The following is a 16,559-nucleotide window of genomic DNA, read 5'->3' as shown; positions in this document are numbered from 1 at the left end:
ATTTAGGTTCTTTGCCCATTTTTTGATTGGATTGTTTATCTTTGTTAAGTTGCATGAGTTCCCTGTAAATGTTGGAGATTAAACCCTTATCGAAAATATCATTGGCAAATATGTTATCCCAGGCAGTGGGCTTTCTTGTTGTTTTGTTGATGGTTTCTTTTGCTTTGAAGAAGCTTTTTATTTTGATGTAGTCCCATTTGTTTATTTTCTCCTTAGTCTCTCTTGCCCTAGGATCTGTGTCTATAAAGATATTGTTATGACATATGTCTGCAATGTTGCTGCCTATGGAGTCTTGTAGGATTTTTATAGTTTCCCCTCTTATATTCAAGTCCTTTAGCCATTTTGAGTTTGTTTTTGTGTATGTTGTAAGTTGGTGATATAGTTTCATTTTTTGGCATGTACCTGACCAAATTTTCCAGCACCATTTATTAAAGAGGCTGTTTTGACTCTATTAGATGCTCTTGCCTCCTTTGTCAAATATTAATTAGATATAATGGCTTGAGTCAATTTCAGTGTTCTCTATTCTGTTCCATTGGTCTATATGTCTGTTCTTGTGCCAGTACCAGGCAGTTTTGAGAACCATGGCTTGGTAATATAATTTGATGTCTGCTATTATGATCCCTCCAACTTTGTTCTTCCTTCTCAGAGCAGCTGTAGCTATTTGGAGTCTTTCTTATTCCAGATGAATTTTTTGAGAGTTTGTTCTAGATCTTTGAAATATGCCATTGGTATTTTTTTAAGTGATTTTATTTTTTTTAAATATATTTTATTGATTTTTTACAGAGAGAAAGGGAGAGGAACAGAGAGCCAGAAACATCGATCAGCTGCCTCCCACGCGTCCCCTACTGGTGATGTGCCCGCAACCCAGGCACATGCCCCTGACCGGAATCGAACCCGTCCGGGACCCCTCAGTCCGCAGGCCGACGCTCTATCCACTGAGCCAAACCTGTTAGGGCACAAATATTTTTAAAAAATGGTGCTAGAACAACTGAGCCTGTATGAGGGGGAAATTTAATCACAACCCCCACCTCACTCCATATACAAAAACTAGTTTGAAATAGATCATAGACCTAAAGTAAAAACTCAAATCACAAAGCTTATAGAATAACAGGAATGTCTTTATGACCTTGGCATAGGCAAGATTTCTTTTTTCCTTTTTTAAATTGGTTTATTGCTTGGGGGGGGGGGGGGGGAAGACCATTAAAGATGAAATGGATAAATTGGACCATATAATTAAGTCTGTTCATCAAAAGAAACTTAAAAAAAAAAACTTAAGCCCAACAGGCATGGCTCAGTGGCTGAGCTTCAACCTATGAACCAGGGGGTGATGGTTTGATACAAGTCCTTTGGTTGATCTCTTACAGCCCCCCACCCCCTTCCCCTCAACCCTTCCCGGCTTTCCCACTGTAGTTTGACAGTCTGTTCGAGGCAGCTCTGCCTCAGTATCTATTTTTGTTCATAAGTTTATGAACAAAACTCTATGAAATCAATAAAAATATGTTAAAAATAAATAAGTACATAAATACATAGAAAAAAATTTAAGAAAATGAAAGGGAAGTGCAGTCAGAAGAAATATTTACAATGCATATATCTGATAAAGGACTTGCATCCCATAATACCAAAACACCCCAATAAGAACATTGCTCTAAACACCCTCCTGAGAATAGATGAAGAGGAGTAAGCGAGGCAGCAGGGAGACCAGCTGCTTCTCACCAGTATTGCAATAATACAGGTGAGCCCTGACCGGTTTGGCTCAGTGGATAGAGCATCAGCCTGCAGACTCAAGGGTCCCAGGTTCGATTCCGGTCAAGCGCATGTACCTTGGTTGCGGGCACGTCCCCAGTAGGGAGTGTGCAGGAGGCAGCTGATCAATGTTTCTCTCTCATTGATGTTTCTAACTCTCTATCCCTCTCCCTTCCTCTCTGTAAAAAATCAATAAAATATAAAAAAATAATACAGGTGAATATGATGGCCACTCTGACCAATGGGGGTAGTGGAGAAGCACTCAGATTCTGTATATATTTTGAACTAAGCAGAACTGCTGACATACTGGATATGAGAGAAAAAAATGAAATTAAAAAAAATGCCTCCAAGATGCCACATTCATGAATTTGAAGACTCAGTATTGCAAAGATATCAACACTCCCCAATTGGTCTATAGGTTCAATACAATCCCAATCAAAATCCCAAGAGAGTTTTAATTGGCACACTAATTATGGGCAGTTGCTCTTTGAGCCTGCCTGCTCTCCTTCCCTCTCTGAGAGTGTACTTTCGCTTTAATAAATCTTGCCACTGCCACTTGAACTCCTAAAAAAAAAAAAAAAAAAAACCTAATTATGAAAGTTATAGGGAAATGCCAAAGGACCAAGAATAAGCAAGACAAACTTGAAAAAGAGCAAAGTTGGAGGATTTAACTATCAGTATCAAGATTTAAAGTTTTAGTCATTAAGTCTTAGCTGGTTTAGCTCAGTGGATAGAGCATCAGCCAGCGGACTGAAGGGTCCTGGGTTTGATTCCGGACAAGGGCACATGCCGGGTTGCAGGCTTGATCCCCAGTAGGGGGCGTGCAGGAAGCAGCCAATGGGTAATTCTCTCTCATCTTTGATGTTTCTGTCTCCCTCTCCTTTCCTCTCTGAAATCAATAAAAATATATTTTTTAAAAAGTTTTAGTCAATAAGACAGTGTGATTGATATTGGCACACTGTAGACCAATGGAATAGGATAGACAGTCCAAAAATACACTTGTTTTAAGACAAAAGTGACAATGTAGAGCTATGTGGAAAGAATAGTCTTTTCAATAAAAGATACTGTATATCTGGGAGGGTGGGAAGGGGGAGACGGTTCTTGCTCATGAACCTCACATTGCACACAAAATCAATTCCAGATCAATTCTGAATCTAAATGTGAAAAGTAAAATAACAAAACATGTAGAAAATAACAGAATATCTTTATGACCTTAGGGTAAGCAAAGATTTTTTAAACCAATATGAAAATCAGTAACTACAAAAGAGAAGATTGATAAGACATTAATCTCCAGGGAGCTTTGCTAAGCAAAAAAAAGCTAATCCCAAAATGTGGCATACTATATCGTTCCATTTATATAACTTTTTAATTTTTAATTGCAGTAAAATATACAGAGTAATAGACTAATGATAGGTTCAAGCCCTACACAGAATGGCCAAGGGGTGTATGAAGACGTGTTTGGAAGACTGTATTTTGCAAAGATAGTGGCAACAATATCTTCTGTTCCACCTGTTTCTCTTACAGTGTGACTTTGACTTCCAATTAGAGGCAGAGCCCATGCCCGCTTCCCTAGAAACTGAGTGGATTTTGTGACTATTTATGTCGGTAAAATATAGTAGACTGGATGCTATGTGACTTCTGAGGCTAGATCATGACAGTGTAGCTTCTAACCACTATGTAAGCAGTCTGACTGTTCTGAGGTCACTGTGCTGTGAGGAAGCACGAGCAGATAGACACACAGATAGGCCCTGAGTTACATGAAGAGAGAGAGATGCCTGGCCAGCCCCCATCTGACAGACCTCAAGCCAATTGGGCGCAGCCTACTTCCTGAAATCCTGATCCCCAAAGCAGTGAGAGAGGTTTACTGGTAAGTTTCCATGTTTGGGGATGACTTATCACATAGCAATGGATGATGGGAATAACATGCATATCTTCATTAGTCATCAGGGAAATGCAAATTAAAACCAGGATAAGATATCACTACACACCCACCATAATGACAGAGTAAAATGGAGAAGAGTAACAATACCAAGTGTAGATGAGGCTGTGCAGCAATTGGAACTTTGATACACCGCTGGTAGAAATGCGTACCGATACGACCACTTTGGAAATCTGTTTGACAGAATGTAGTACAGCTGAACATAGCATAGGTTTTGACCCAACCATTCCACTTCCAGCGGAAATATACATACATGTATGCACAAGAGTATTCATAGCAGCATTATGAATAATGACCCTCAAATTCAAACAACCCAAATGTTTACCAATAGTGGAATGAATACAGTGTAGTATGTTCAGGAAATTAGATACTACACAGTAGCCCTGGCTGAATAGCTCGGTTGATTAGAGTGCTTTCCCAATACACTAGGGCAGTAGGTTTGTCCCCGGTCAGGGCACATACAAAAATTAATCCATGAACACATAAGTGGAACAAAAAAAATCGATGTTTCTCTCTCTCTCATCTCTGTAAAAATCACTCAATAAGTAAAAAAGAAGCCCTAGCTGGTTTAGCTCAGTGGATAGAATGTCAGCCTGCAGACTGAAGGGTCCCGGGTTCAACTCAGGTCAAGGGCACATACCTCAGTTGCAGGTTCCCCTGCCCTGATCCGGGTGCATCCAGGAAGCAACCAATTGAGGCGTCTCTCACATTAATGTCTCTCCCTCTCCCTCTCACTCTCTCTAAAAATCAATGGAAAAATATCCTTGGGTGAGGATTAACAAAAAAATAAAAGTAAGTAAAAAATGCCAAACCGGTTTGGCTCAGTGGATAGAGCGTCGGCCTGCGGACTGAAGGGTCCCGGGTTCGATTCCGGTCAAGGGCATGTACCTTGGTTGCGGGCACATCTCCAGTGGGAGGTGTGCAGGAGGCAGCTGGTCGATGTTTCTCTCTCATCGATGTTTCTGACTCTCTCTCCCTCTCCCTTCCTCTCTGTAAAAAATCAATAAAATATATATTTTTTTAAAAGTAAGTAAAAAAGAAGTTAAATAAATAAGTACTACACAGTAATGAAAATAAACAAATTACTGATACATACAACAACTTGAATGAATCTCAAAATGGCCCTAAACAGTTTGGCTCAGTGGACAGAGTGTCAGCCTGTGGACTGAAGGGTCCCAGGTTTGATTCCAGTCAAGGGCACATGCCTGAGTTGTGGGCTTGATCCCCAGTAGGGGGCGTGCAGGAGACAGCCGATCAATGATTCTCATCATTGATGTTTCTGTCTCTCTCCCTCTCCCATCCTCTCTCAGAGCAATAAAAACATTTTTTTAAATGTTCTAATATAATAATACTCAATTTGCAAATTTTTTTTAAAAAAAATGAATCTCAAAATGGTGAGAGAAAGAAGCCAGACCAAAAAAAATAATATATCATGGCCTGGCAGATGTGGCTCAGTGGTTGAGCATCGACGTATGAACCAGGAGGTCATGGTTCAATTCCCTGTCAGGGCACATGCCTGGGTTGTGAGCTCAATCCCTAGTGGGTGTGCAGGAGGCAGCTGATCAATGATTCTCATCATTGATTCTTCTATCTCTTTTCCTCTCCCTTCCTCTCTGAAATCAATTAAAAAAATATTTTTAAAAAGTAATAATACATTGTGTATCAGTCCATTATACAAAGTCCAAAAAAGTAGGTAAAGCTAATCTATGGCATTAGAAATCAAGATGGAAGGTTATCTTTGGAGAACAAGAGGTCATGACCAAGACAGGACACAGGAGGCTCCTGGGAATGTTTTCTTTCTTGATCTGGGTGGTTCTTACATGGGTGTGTTAACTTTGTGATAATTCACTTATGAGTTGTGTACTTTTTGAATGTACTAGTATGTTGTACTTCAATTAAAAGTTAATTCAAAAATAAATTGCCACATGAATTATTCCTTGGTCATAAAAAAATGAAATCTTACTATTTGAGATAGCATGGATGGACCTAGAGAATATTATGCTAAATGAAATAAGTCAGACAGAGAAAGACAAATACCAAATGATTTCACTTATATGTGGAATCAAAAGAACAAAATAAATGAACAAAGAAAATTGTAACAGGCCCGGCCAGTGTGGCTCAGTGATTGAGCATTGACCTATGAACCAGGAGGTTACAGTTCAATTCCCAGTCAGGGCACATGCCCGGGTTGTGGGCTCAATCCATAGTGTAGGCCAGGGCATGCAGGAGGCAGCCAATCAATGGTTCTCTCTCATCTCTGATGATACACAGAGAACAGACTGATGGTTGCCAGAGGGGAGAGGGGAGTGGGGAGTGGGTAAAAAAGATTAACCTATTAAGAAGTACAGCCCCAGCTGGTGTTGCTCAGTGGTTGAGTGTTGCCCTATGAACCAAGAGGTCTCTGGTTCAATTCCTGGTCAGGGCACATGCCTGGGTTTTGGGCTTGATCCTAGGTGTGTGTGTTTTGGGGGTGAACAGACTGATGGTTGCCAGAGGGGAGAGGGGAGTGGGGAGTGGGTAAAAAAGATTAACCTATTAAGAAGTACAGCCCCAGCTGGTGTTGCTCAGTGGTTGAGTGTTGCCCTATGAACCAAGAGGTCTCTGGTTCAATTCCTGGTCAGGGCACATGCCTGGGTTTTGGGCTTGATCCTAGGTGTGTGTGTTTTGGGGGTGGGCATGTGGGAGGCAGCCGACCTCAGTGATTCTCTTTCATCATTGATGTTTCTATCTCTCTCTCCCTCTTCCTTCCTCTCTGAAATCAATTAAATAGAGAGCAGTAGCTCTCAGGGTTGACTTATGGATTAAATAAGTACAACATATATATCATTTTAGTAATCAGTTGGAAAATAAAATTTAAATTTAAAAAATGCCTGTGAGAGGGCTTTATAAGCTGGCTACCACACAGATAATACCAGATAATACCATGCTAACTGCTCATGAAGTGCCATGCTTGAAGCTAACATGAACTCTGTCATTTAGTTATTATAATAACTATACACAACCCAGGCTCAATTCTTGAACCTCATTCACTGAACCGCACCAGTCGGGCCTCTATTTTATAAAATGAGGGAACTGAGAAGCATGGAAGTGAAGGAACTTGCCCAAGGTCACACAGTGTCTGAACCAATACCAGTACTGGAGGCCAGACTCTAAGACTCTGAGGTCCTTGCTCTCTTTTTTTTTAATTTATTGAGAAAGAGAGAGAGAGAGAGAGAGATTGTTCCATTTATCTATGCACTTATTGGTTGCTTCTTGTATGTGACCTGACCAGAGATCGAGCCCACAACCTTGGCGTATCAGGACAAAGCTCTAACCAACTGAGCTACCAGGGGCCTGAGACTCGTACTCTCTTTTCTACTTCCTGTTGACCTTCAGGAAAGGGAGGCTGGGTAGCTGCATGGGGTCCAACTAGGAGGTGGTCCTAGTTAGCCTTAATGTCAGGAACAATGGCTAACGAGAGGAAATGATCAGAGGGGCCTGGGAAAGGCCGCCTGCAAGAAAACAGGCAGGGCCCTTGCCGAAAGAGGCTTGAAGGATGCTGGAGAGGAGAAGGGGGCACTAATTTGGGAGTGGAGGGAGGGGGTGACGCACCTGCATTAAAGCCAATGGACTCTGAGAATGGAGCGAACCAGGCCTCCATCCCCAGAGCCTGGAACCAGTCTCAGGAAGGGGGACGGTGTGGTACAGAGCCTCTTGTCTAAGCCCTCAGAGGCCTGCCCAGGGACCTAGGATGAGGCAAAGAGTGTGCAGACTGGGCTCCTGGAGGGCACAGGTAATGCTGCTCCCCCACTGCCTTGTGCTCATGGCTCCAACCTTGGGAATTGGGTATGGGAGACACAGGGTCTACCTCCCTTCTCTGTTCTTTCCAATCTCTGGGCCTCAGGCCCAGCACAGAGGGGGTTAAAGGCCCTGCCTGGAGCCTTTACCTAAAAGAGTGTGGGGGGCAGGGAACTGTCACAGGGAACCTTGTCTGGCCTGATAATCCAGGCGGCCTATCTCTTCCACAGCAGCTGTGGAGCAGATTGTCCTGGCAGGGAGGAGGGTGGTAAGGGCCGGGCTGATGGCGGGAAGGATTTGAGGAGAGAGGGACACCCAGGCTCCCTGGGGATACTTTCCCACCTAACAGCTACCTTTAGGACTGTGCTGGAGACTGGGTAGGTCAGGGCTGGAGTCTGGCTGGACATGGGGATTCCCACTGACCCAGAGAACAGGAGCTGGGAGCTAATGAACAGACTTAGGAAGATGTTAACTGAAAAGGCTCTGTTTCTGACTCAGTATGTGCCCAGGCGGATATGCACTATCATGTACATCTGCACAGGTATGTGCATGAGCACACATGCCCATGGTACATGCCCCACTGGGATGGACAAGTAGGAGAAGCCCTCTGCAACGCCAGCACAGGAGTGAGGCATTTGTTGAGTTCCCGTAATATATGAGCCAGGCTTTGGTTAGAAAGTTTCACCTGTTCTGTCTTATTTCATGTACCCAACAATCATTGAAAATAAGGTATTTTAAGCTCATTTTACTGATAAGGAAGCCAGAACTCCAAGAGCAGGGGAGGGTGCAGGTAGTAGTGGAGCCCTGGCTCTGACAAATCCAAAGCTGTGCTTTCCCCTTCCGGCTCTGAGTCTGTCCTGGCCAGATGGTTCTCAACCTTCCTAACGCCGCGACCCTTTAATACAGTTCCTCATGTTGTGGTGACCCAACCATAAAATTATTTTCATTGCTACTTCATAACTGTAATTTTGCTACTGTTATGAATCGTAATGTAAACTCTGATATGCAGGATGTATTTTCAGGGGTCGTGACCCACAGGTTGAGAACCGCTGGCAGAAGAAAAGCAAGAACTCTTTAAGGCACAACCCCTGAACCAGAAAGGCCGAGGCTCTCTCTGCTGTTCAAGCCAAAGATGGCCTGGGATTCCAGGGCCTGTGAGCTCCATGGGGGCCTGGCTCACAAGCTGCAGGAGGTTAGAGGAAAGAGAGGGGATTATTGTTTGGTTGGAGTGGCCCAAGAGCAGTTTGTGGAAGAGGTTTTAAAAGGAGTCAGACAGCCCTAGCCGGCTTGGCTCAGTGGATAGAGCCTTAGCCTGCGGACTGAGGGGTCCCAGGTTCGATTCCGGCCAAGGGCATATGCCTGGGTTGTGGGCTCCATCCCCAGTAGGGGGTGTGCAGGAGGCAGCCAATCAATGATTCTCTCTCATCATTGATGTTTCTATCTCTCTCTCCTCCCTTCCTCTCTGAAATCAATAAAGAAATATATTTTTTTAAAAAATAGCCGAAGCCGGTTTGGCTCAGTGGATAGAGCGTCGGCCTGTGGACTGAAGGGTCCCAGGTTCGATTCTGGTCAAGGGCATGTACCTGGGTTGCAGGCACATCTCCAGTGGGAGGTGTGCAGGAGGCAGCTGGTCGATGTTTCTCTCCCATCGATGTTTCTAACTCTCTATCTCTCTCCCTTCCTCTCTGTAAAAAATCAATAAAATATATTTAAAAAAAATAAATAAAACGAGTCAGAGAGGTGGGAGGACACAAGGCAGTGGAAGCAAGGATGGAAGCCTTGCATCCTGCAGTAGCTTCCCATGCTTTCTTTCACTGACTCTTCCCAAGGAGCTTGTGACTTTGCCATCCCCATTGGAGAGATGAGGAAACTGGGACTAAGAGAGATGGAGTAAACAATACTCAGAATCACATTACTGGTAAGTGGCAAAACTCGGGTCTGAGTCCATTGCCTCTGAAACTCAAAGGCTCCACAGAGCCCCGGCTGGTTGGCTCAGTGGTGAGAGTGTCGGCCCACAGACTGAAGGGTTGTGGATTTGCTTTCGATCAAGGGCATGTACCTCAGCTGCAGGTTCAATCCCCGGCCCAGATCAGGGTGCATGTGGGAGGCAACCAATTGATGTGTTGATGTGCTTCTCTCACATTGAAGTTTCTGTCTTTCCCTCTTCCTTCCACTCTCTAAAAATCAATGGAGAAGGTATCTTCAGGTGAGGATTGACCAAAAACTAATTAAAAGCCCCCTAGAGACAGACACACACAAAATCAACTTCATTCAGAGCAGGTCTGTGCACAGAACCTGCGGTGGAGAGTCTGGAGAGTAGAGCGCTGGTTCTGTCTCTTTTTCTTTCTTTCTTTTTTAAAAAAATATTTTTATTGATTTCAGAGAGGAAGGGGAATGGAGAGAGAGAGAGAGAGAGAGAGAGAGAGAGAGAGAGAGAGAGAGAGAGGGAGAGAGAGAGAAGAGAGAGAAACATAAAAAGAGAGAGAGAGAGAGAGAGGGAGGGAGAGAGAAGAGAGAGAAACATCAATGATGAGAGAGAATCATTGATCAGCTGCCTCCTGAACACCCCACACTGGGGATTGAGCCCACAACCCGGGCATGTGCCCTGACCAGGAATCAAACCATGATCTCCTGGTTCATAGGTTGAAGCTCAACCACTGAGCCATGCCGGCCAGGCCTGCCTCTTTTTCTGACTTACTGTGTGATTCAGGGCCACACATTTTCTCCAGAAGCCTCAGTATCTCTATTATAAAACTGGCGTGCAGCCATCTTTTGGAGACTGATGGACATTGGCAAAGCCCCCAAGGGTCCCACTGCATCCGGGTTCATTGCTCAACATGTGCACTTGCTCATGGGGCCAAAAGGCATGGAGCGTGTAAAACCACTTGAGCACACGTTGGCCACTGCCCGCAGGGTTGGCATCTATTCAGTGTAAGGCATCCTCTGAGCACCTCCCAGAATAAAGCCCACGAAGGGTGCTGGGGCCACAGAAAATAATCAGACAGGGTGCTGCTCATGGAGTATTAGAGACAAATAAGGACCGGCGAATTCTCACAGGGTAGTGAGGAAAACAGAGCCGGTCCAAAGTCTGCACATAGAGGGGCCAGTGTCAGGGCGGGTCAGAAGCTTCACAGGCTGTTCATGATGAAACGAAAATGGGGATACAGCTGGGATAAAAGACAGTCGCCAGCAGTTGTCCCTGACAAACCCCCGAGATCTCAAGCTCCAATCTATCACACGGGAGGAAAAGGTTAGAACCGTTTTCCAACTCTTCGTTTTCCACACCTCTTCAGCTGCTAGAACCTGCTCTTGCTTTGGGACTCCAGCATCTAAAGCAAAACAGGAGAGCAAGAACTTCCCAGAACTTCTCAAAGTCCTCAGTTCCAGGATGAGTTTTGCTGCTGAGTGTCAGGCTATGAGTGAGACATTGAATATTATTTAGCCTTTTTCATGTTTGCCAACTTCATGAAACTTAATAAAGCAACCAAGAAAAAATTAAGAGTAATTTTATTTTAATAAAAACAAACAAACAAACAAAATGGAGGCATGCCCTCCCTCCCTCTCGGGAGTGTGCCTGCCTTTCCCTTCCCTTTCTTTCTCCCCCAGGAGCGTTGTTTTCGCCGTTCTCTCTCCTAAGCTCCAAGGGCCCTTCTGTTGCCTCTGTAACTTGCTTCCTGAGCCCATTTCTTCTGGGGCTCACTTTTACTACCTCTGTGACTTTCTAAATGAACTTTTTCTTGTCATTTGAAAAAAAAAAGGAGAGCATTTTTACTCAACCAATAGGAAATTAGGAGTAATTTTACTAACTAAACCTATTCTTTTTAAAAAATATTTTATTGATTTTAGAGAGGAAGGGAGCTATGCCTCCCCCCGGGGATTGAGCCTGCAACCCAGGCATGTGCCCTGACTGAACCGGTGACTTTCTGGTGCCTGGAATCGATGTTTCTGACTCTCTGTCCTTCTCCCTTCCTCTCTGTGAAAAATCAATAAATATATTTTAAAAAAAAGAAACATCAATAATGAGAGAGTATCATTGATCTACTGCTTCCTGCAAGCCTCCCACTGGGGATCGAGCCCACAACCTGGGCATGTGTCGTTGACCGGAATCAAACCTGGGACCTTTCAGTTTGCAGGCCAACGCTCTATCCACTGAGCCAAACCGGCTAGGGCTGGACATATTTTTTTAATGAGCATCCCCATGTGTTGTGTGTCCATGTGGGCATCAGACATGTGTTGTACACATTAAGCGTGTGTCTATCTGTGGGAATATGCTGTTGCCTTTCTGTTCCTCTTAGGGACCTAGGTTCCCTGATGCTGAGAGGTAGAGGGAACACTGAAGCATTGAATGTTTCTTTCCCCTTCTCTGGCTTTAGTTTCTTCTCTTATATAAATGAGGAACTTGAACTCCATGATGTTGAAGGACTCTTTAACTTCACTTGCCACATGGTTTAAGGACTTCATTCAAAAGCCTGGTGGGTTTGGCTCAGTGGTTAGAGCGTTGACTCGCTGACTGAAGGGTTGTGGGTTGGATTCCTGGTCAAGGGAATGTACCTGGGTTGCAGGTTTGATCCCCAGCCTGGTCAGCAGGAGGCACCCCCCGCTGTGTCTCTCTCTCATTGAAGTTTCTCTCTCCCTCCATCCTTCCTCCCTCCCTCCCTCCATCCTTCCTCCCTCCCTCCCTTCTACTCTCTAAAACAGCGGTTGGCCAACTTTTCAGACCTCCAGTTGACAACCGCTGCTCTAAAAATCAACAGAAATAATATCCTTGGGTGAGGATTTTAAAAAAAGAGTCTAAATAAGAGTCAAGGACTAAAAGTTGCAATGGAAAGGACTAGAATTAGACTTTAGAAGGATAAGGTCCCAGACTAGTCCACCCTGGCCTCAGGAGAGCCATGCAGCTCTTAGTCTGAAGTAGAAGCTCTTAGAATGCAAGGCTGAACCCAAGGTCCCCACCCCCATGCCAGCCAGGCAAAGGGTAGAGTCTCCACATGACTTGGAGAAAGGAAGGACTCCCATCCTCTCCCCCCGTAGGGCTCAAAGGAGGCACAGGGATTCCAGAGCAGCCATCGGGAGATGGCGGGAAGTGTCCTCAGGTCCTACTGTGGCCCCTGCTGGCTCTTGATAAGCAGAAAAGCCCCCACCCTGATAACCACAAGTCTGCTTATCAAGGCCCCCAGACCACCCCACCCAGGCTCACTCTCCTCCAGCCCACACCCTGATCACAGCCCCCTCCACCCCAGCCGGGGCCACAGCCACAGACGTCTGGATGGCTGAGATACTGTTCTTCTCTACCTCCAGGACCCCTGGGTCTGTCCATGCTCACCTTTGGGGGTCAAGCAGAGGCCTAGACAGTGAATGGCATAAAGTTTAGCCCTAACGCATGAAGCCTTTACTCTGGTAAAGGAGCCTGAACTATCTGTGGGGTCTCTGAGTAGGAGGGGTCACAGGACAGGAAAGGGGGTCACAGGGAGGCAAGAATAGACATAATTCCTCACTTGGTTAGAGCACCTGGGTTTACAAAGGTTTCTCACACTTATTTCTCACTTAATTCTTACAACTTAGTGAAGTGGCACTTTGCCCCCACTCACATGCTCATGAGAGAGAAAAGGAGGGTAGAAAACTGACATTGGTTCTCTACATGGTAGGCTCTGATCTGGGTTTGAATTGAATGCTGTTAAAAAAACAAAAGTCAACCAAGTAAATTTGAAGGTCTGGTTGGCTTTAAGGGATTCATGAATCCCATCTATCGACTAGAAAGGCTCTCTGAGGGGTTGTACAAAATAAAAGGCTTTTATAGGAAGAAGAGTGCAGCAAGGGACTAGTAACAAAAGAAAGGAATATTTGGGGGCCTTGGCTTTTTTGGGGGGGAGGGGAGAATGAGAAGGGTTTTTATTGCCTCTTCTTTCTACGAGGGATGGAGAGGGCTCACATGACAGATTACCTTACTGATGCATGACCAGGAAATTCCAGACTGATTATTATATTTCTGGGAGAGGTAGAAACTTCAATTATATCAGGTAATCTAGGTTTGCTTCATGGGCTTTTAGGACAGTGACATCATTTCGGGCCTGTGAGTTTCTCTTAAACAGTGCTTATATCATCCTGGCAACCATGAGGTGGGTATGGATAGCTCCTATTTTATATTTGAGGAAACTGAAGCTGAGGGAACTTGGTCCAAAGTCACAGAGGAGGGTGCAGTAGAGTTGGGACCGTCACTGAAGGCCTGTGACCTCTAAACCTGGGCTCTCTCAATGGCCTTGACCTGCTTTCAAGAATATTTCATGTACCCTGGCTGGGTGGCTCAGTTGGTTGGAGTGCTGTCCTGTGCACCAAAAAGTTATGGGCTCAATTCCCAGTCAGGGCACATGGTTTCAATCCCCAGTTGGGGCATGTACGGGAGGCAACCGATTGATGTTTCTCACATCCATTTCTCTCTCGCCCTCTTCCTCTCTCTCTAAAAATCAGTAAGAAAACATCTACTCGGGTGAGGATTGTAAAAACAAAAAGAACAAACAAGAATCTTCTAGTCTGGCTGGGGTGGCTCAGTGGCTGGGCATTGACCTATGAACCAGGAGGTCACGGTTCAATTCCCAGTCAGGACACAAGCCCAGGTTGCAGGCCCGATCCCCCAGTGTGGGTGTGCAGGAGGCAGTCAATCAATGATTCTCTCTCATCATTGGTGTTTCTATCTCTCTCTCCCTCTCTAAAATCAATAAGAATAATTTAAATTAAAAAATAATATTCTATAAGCTTTCAGATGTTCAACAACATGCCTCATCTGTGCCTTCAGTGAGTCTGTGGGAAGAGGGCAAAGTAGGAATGAACTTGCTTGAACCCCTTCTGTGGGCCGGCACTAGCACTGTTCAGTGTTACTAGTATCTAATCACCTGCTCTCTGTGAACTGGGGACTGTTATTAAAAATGACTTGCCTGAGAGAGCAACACCTTAGTCCATCTGCCTTCCCAGGCCAAAGTCTCTCTCCTCCCCCACATTACATTGGGTTCAGTTCCATGTCAGTCATTTGACATGAATGTTTAGTCCCTACTCTGTGGTAGAGATACATTAGTGAATAAACAAGACCCTCCTAAATTATTTACTTAATGCAAATAATCATACAAATAGATGAGCCCATAACTGGGGGATTTAATTAACCAGGGAAGACTTCCCTGAAGAGGTGACCCTTAGACATCTGAAGTGGGAATAGGAGCTAACTAGACAAGAAAGGAGGGAAGATCATGCAACCAGGGAAACACATGTGCCAAGGTTCTGTGACATCCAGAACTAGAACACCTCCAAGGAACCAGAAGAAGGTTGGGTCTCTCCTCCCACTCCCCATCCTGGCCTCATCTTCCCCTGCAGAGAAGGAGTGTAACTGCCTCCTAGAACACAGACCAGGTTGTCTAGGATAGGAATAGTGGAAGAAGCAGATGTGTGTCCCCCAAGAATGGGGGTCTAACAGAAGCCCTGCTTTGAGGAGTCTCTACCCAGGAGTCTCATATTCCCCAGAGGCAGAGAACCAAATACTGCCGGGATCCTACTCTTAGTGCCTTGATTTTGAGGAACAGACCCCTTATGTGGGCTCTCACAAGAGTTTGGGATTCAACTGCCTTCAAAATTTCCCAGCAGGGCACATACCTAGAGGACCTTGCCATGCAGAGGTAGGCAAGGGGTCTGCCTGCCTAGGTCTGGCCTCCTTGGGCTCAGCATAAAAGTAGACAGGGACCTAGGGACTGAAATTTAGGCCAGAGCATGTCCCAGGAATCTAGAGATCCAGCTGTAAGGATCCTCCCTACCTTATAGAGATTCAAGTCACACACACACCCTCCACCAGCAATTAAGCCCTGAAATATGGGGTGAGGCTGTTCTTTCTCCTTCCTGGCCCAGCAGATAGATGACCAGCTTTATGGGGATGAGAGTAAAGAGTGGATCCTACGCTTGGCAAGGTCCATAGGAGTATGTGAGAAAGGGCATAATAGGGAGTCAGCAGGGAAAGGGTTAAGAGGCAGGGCCTTCCCAGGGGAAAGTGCCCCACCCAGGGGAGGGGCCAGTAGATTAAAAGGCAGCGCTTGGAATCCAGGCAGAGACAGGGTGTCTCTTCCTCTCCAGTCTGCAGTTCCTGCTCTAGGTAAGTGCCCCTCCTTTGGGTCTGTGTTGGTCTGACCAGAGGCAACCTTCTGCGTCATTAGGAGATCTCAGGCTTAACGCTGGTGCTGGGTCCCTAAGGCGATCTCACTTAGGTCCTTGCTCTGCAGAGTTCTCTGGGCGGGTGCCCTTCCCCTGACCCACATGGGAAGGAAACTCTTGACTACAGAATCAAAACGCTAGGCCAGGAGCTGTGGAGCAAGGAGAGGGGAGCTGTGTGTGTCCTGACCCGCCCTGCTCTGCCCCCAGAACCTGGCTCTCCCGCTGCAGCGCTCTCTAAGCCATGCTTCCTGTGATGCCTGCAGGGCCCTGGCTGGGATATCATCATATACTGTAAGTTTGCAATGAGACACTACAGTATAGATGATGTACTAGTCCGGGCACCCTCAGCTCTGGAGCCTGATGACAAGGGCAGAGGATGCCACAAGCCCACCTCGCTCACCGGTCAGCCTACCACAGCCTGCCTACAGACAGGGCACTTGGGAATGGCGAGGAAACCGTTACCATTACTGAGTTTAGTAATGGTAACGGTTCTCTTGCTGCACCCAGAAAACGTGCCAAGAAGAGACCTCAGAACCCTGGAGCAGACGACTGGAAGGGGGGGAGACTCCAGCTCAGGCAACAGGGTGGGGGTGAGGGAATGGGTAAGTTTTCTCTTTTCTGTTCTATGAAAATAAAGGTGGGGAGGGGGGATAAGGACACATTTGTAATACTTTAACTAATAAAGAATTAAAAAAAAAAATAAATAAAGGGTGAGAGAACCAGAACGCTTGTCTTTTAACTTTATTAGCATCCAAGAATGGGAAGAATGATGGGGTGGGAGGTATCAAGGACTTGGGGAACAGGTGGGAGGCACTATTGCACTCAGGACACATGGGTCCTTATATGACTTCAAGGTGGAGGATCTGAGAGGGGAGGAAAAAGATCTCCTCTCTGGGGGGTGGGGGCGGCTAGGGAG

The sequence above is a fragment of the Myotis davidii genome, unplaced genomic scaffold, assembly GCF_000327345.1.
Source record: "Myotis davidii unplaced genomic scaffold, ASM32734v1 scaffold363, whole genome shotgun sequence".
Classification (NCBI taxonomy): domain Eukaryota; kingdom Metazoa; phylum Chordata; class Mammalia; order Chiroptera; family Vespertilionidae; genus Myotis; species Myotis davidii.
The sequence above is the reverse complement of the archived record's forward strand: the minus strand, read 5'-3'. Positions refer to the sequence as shown.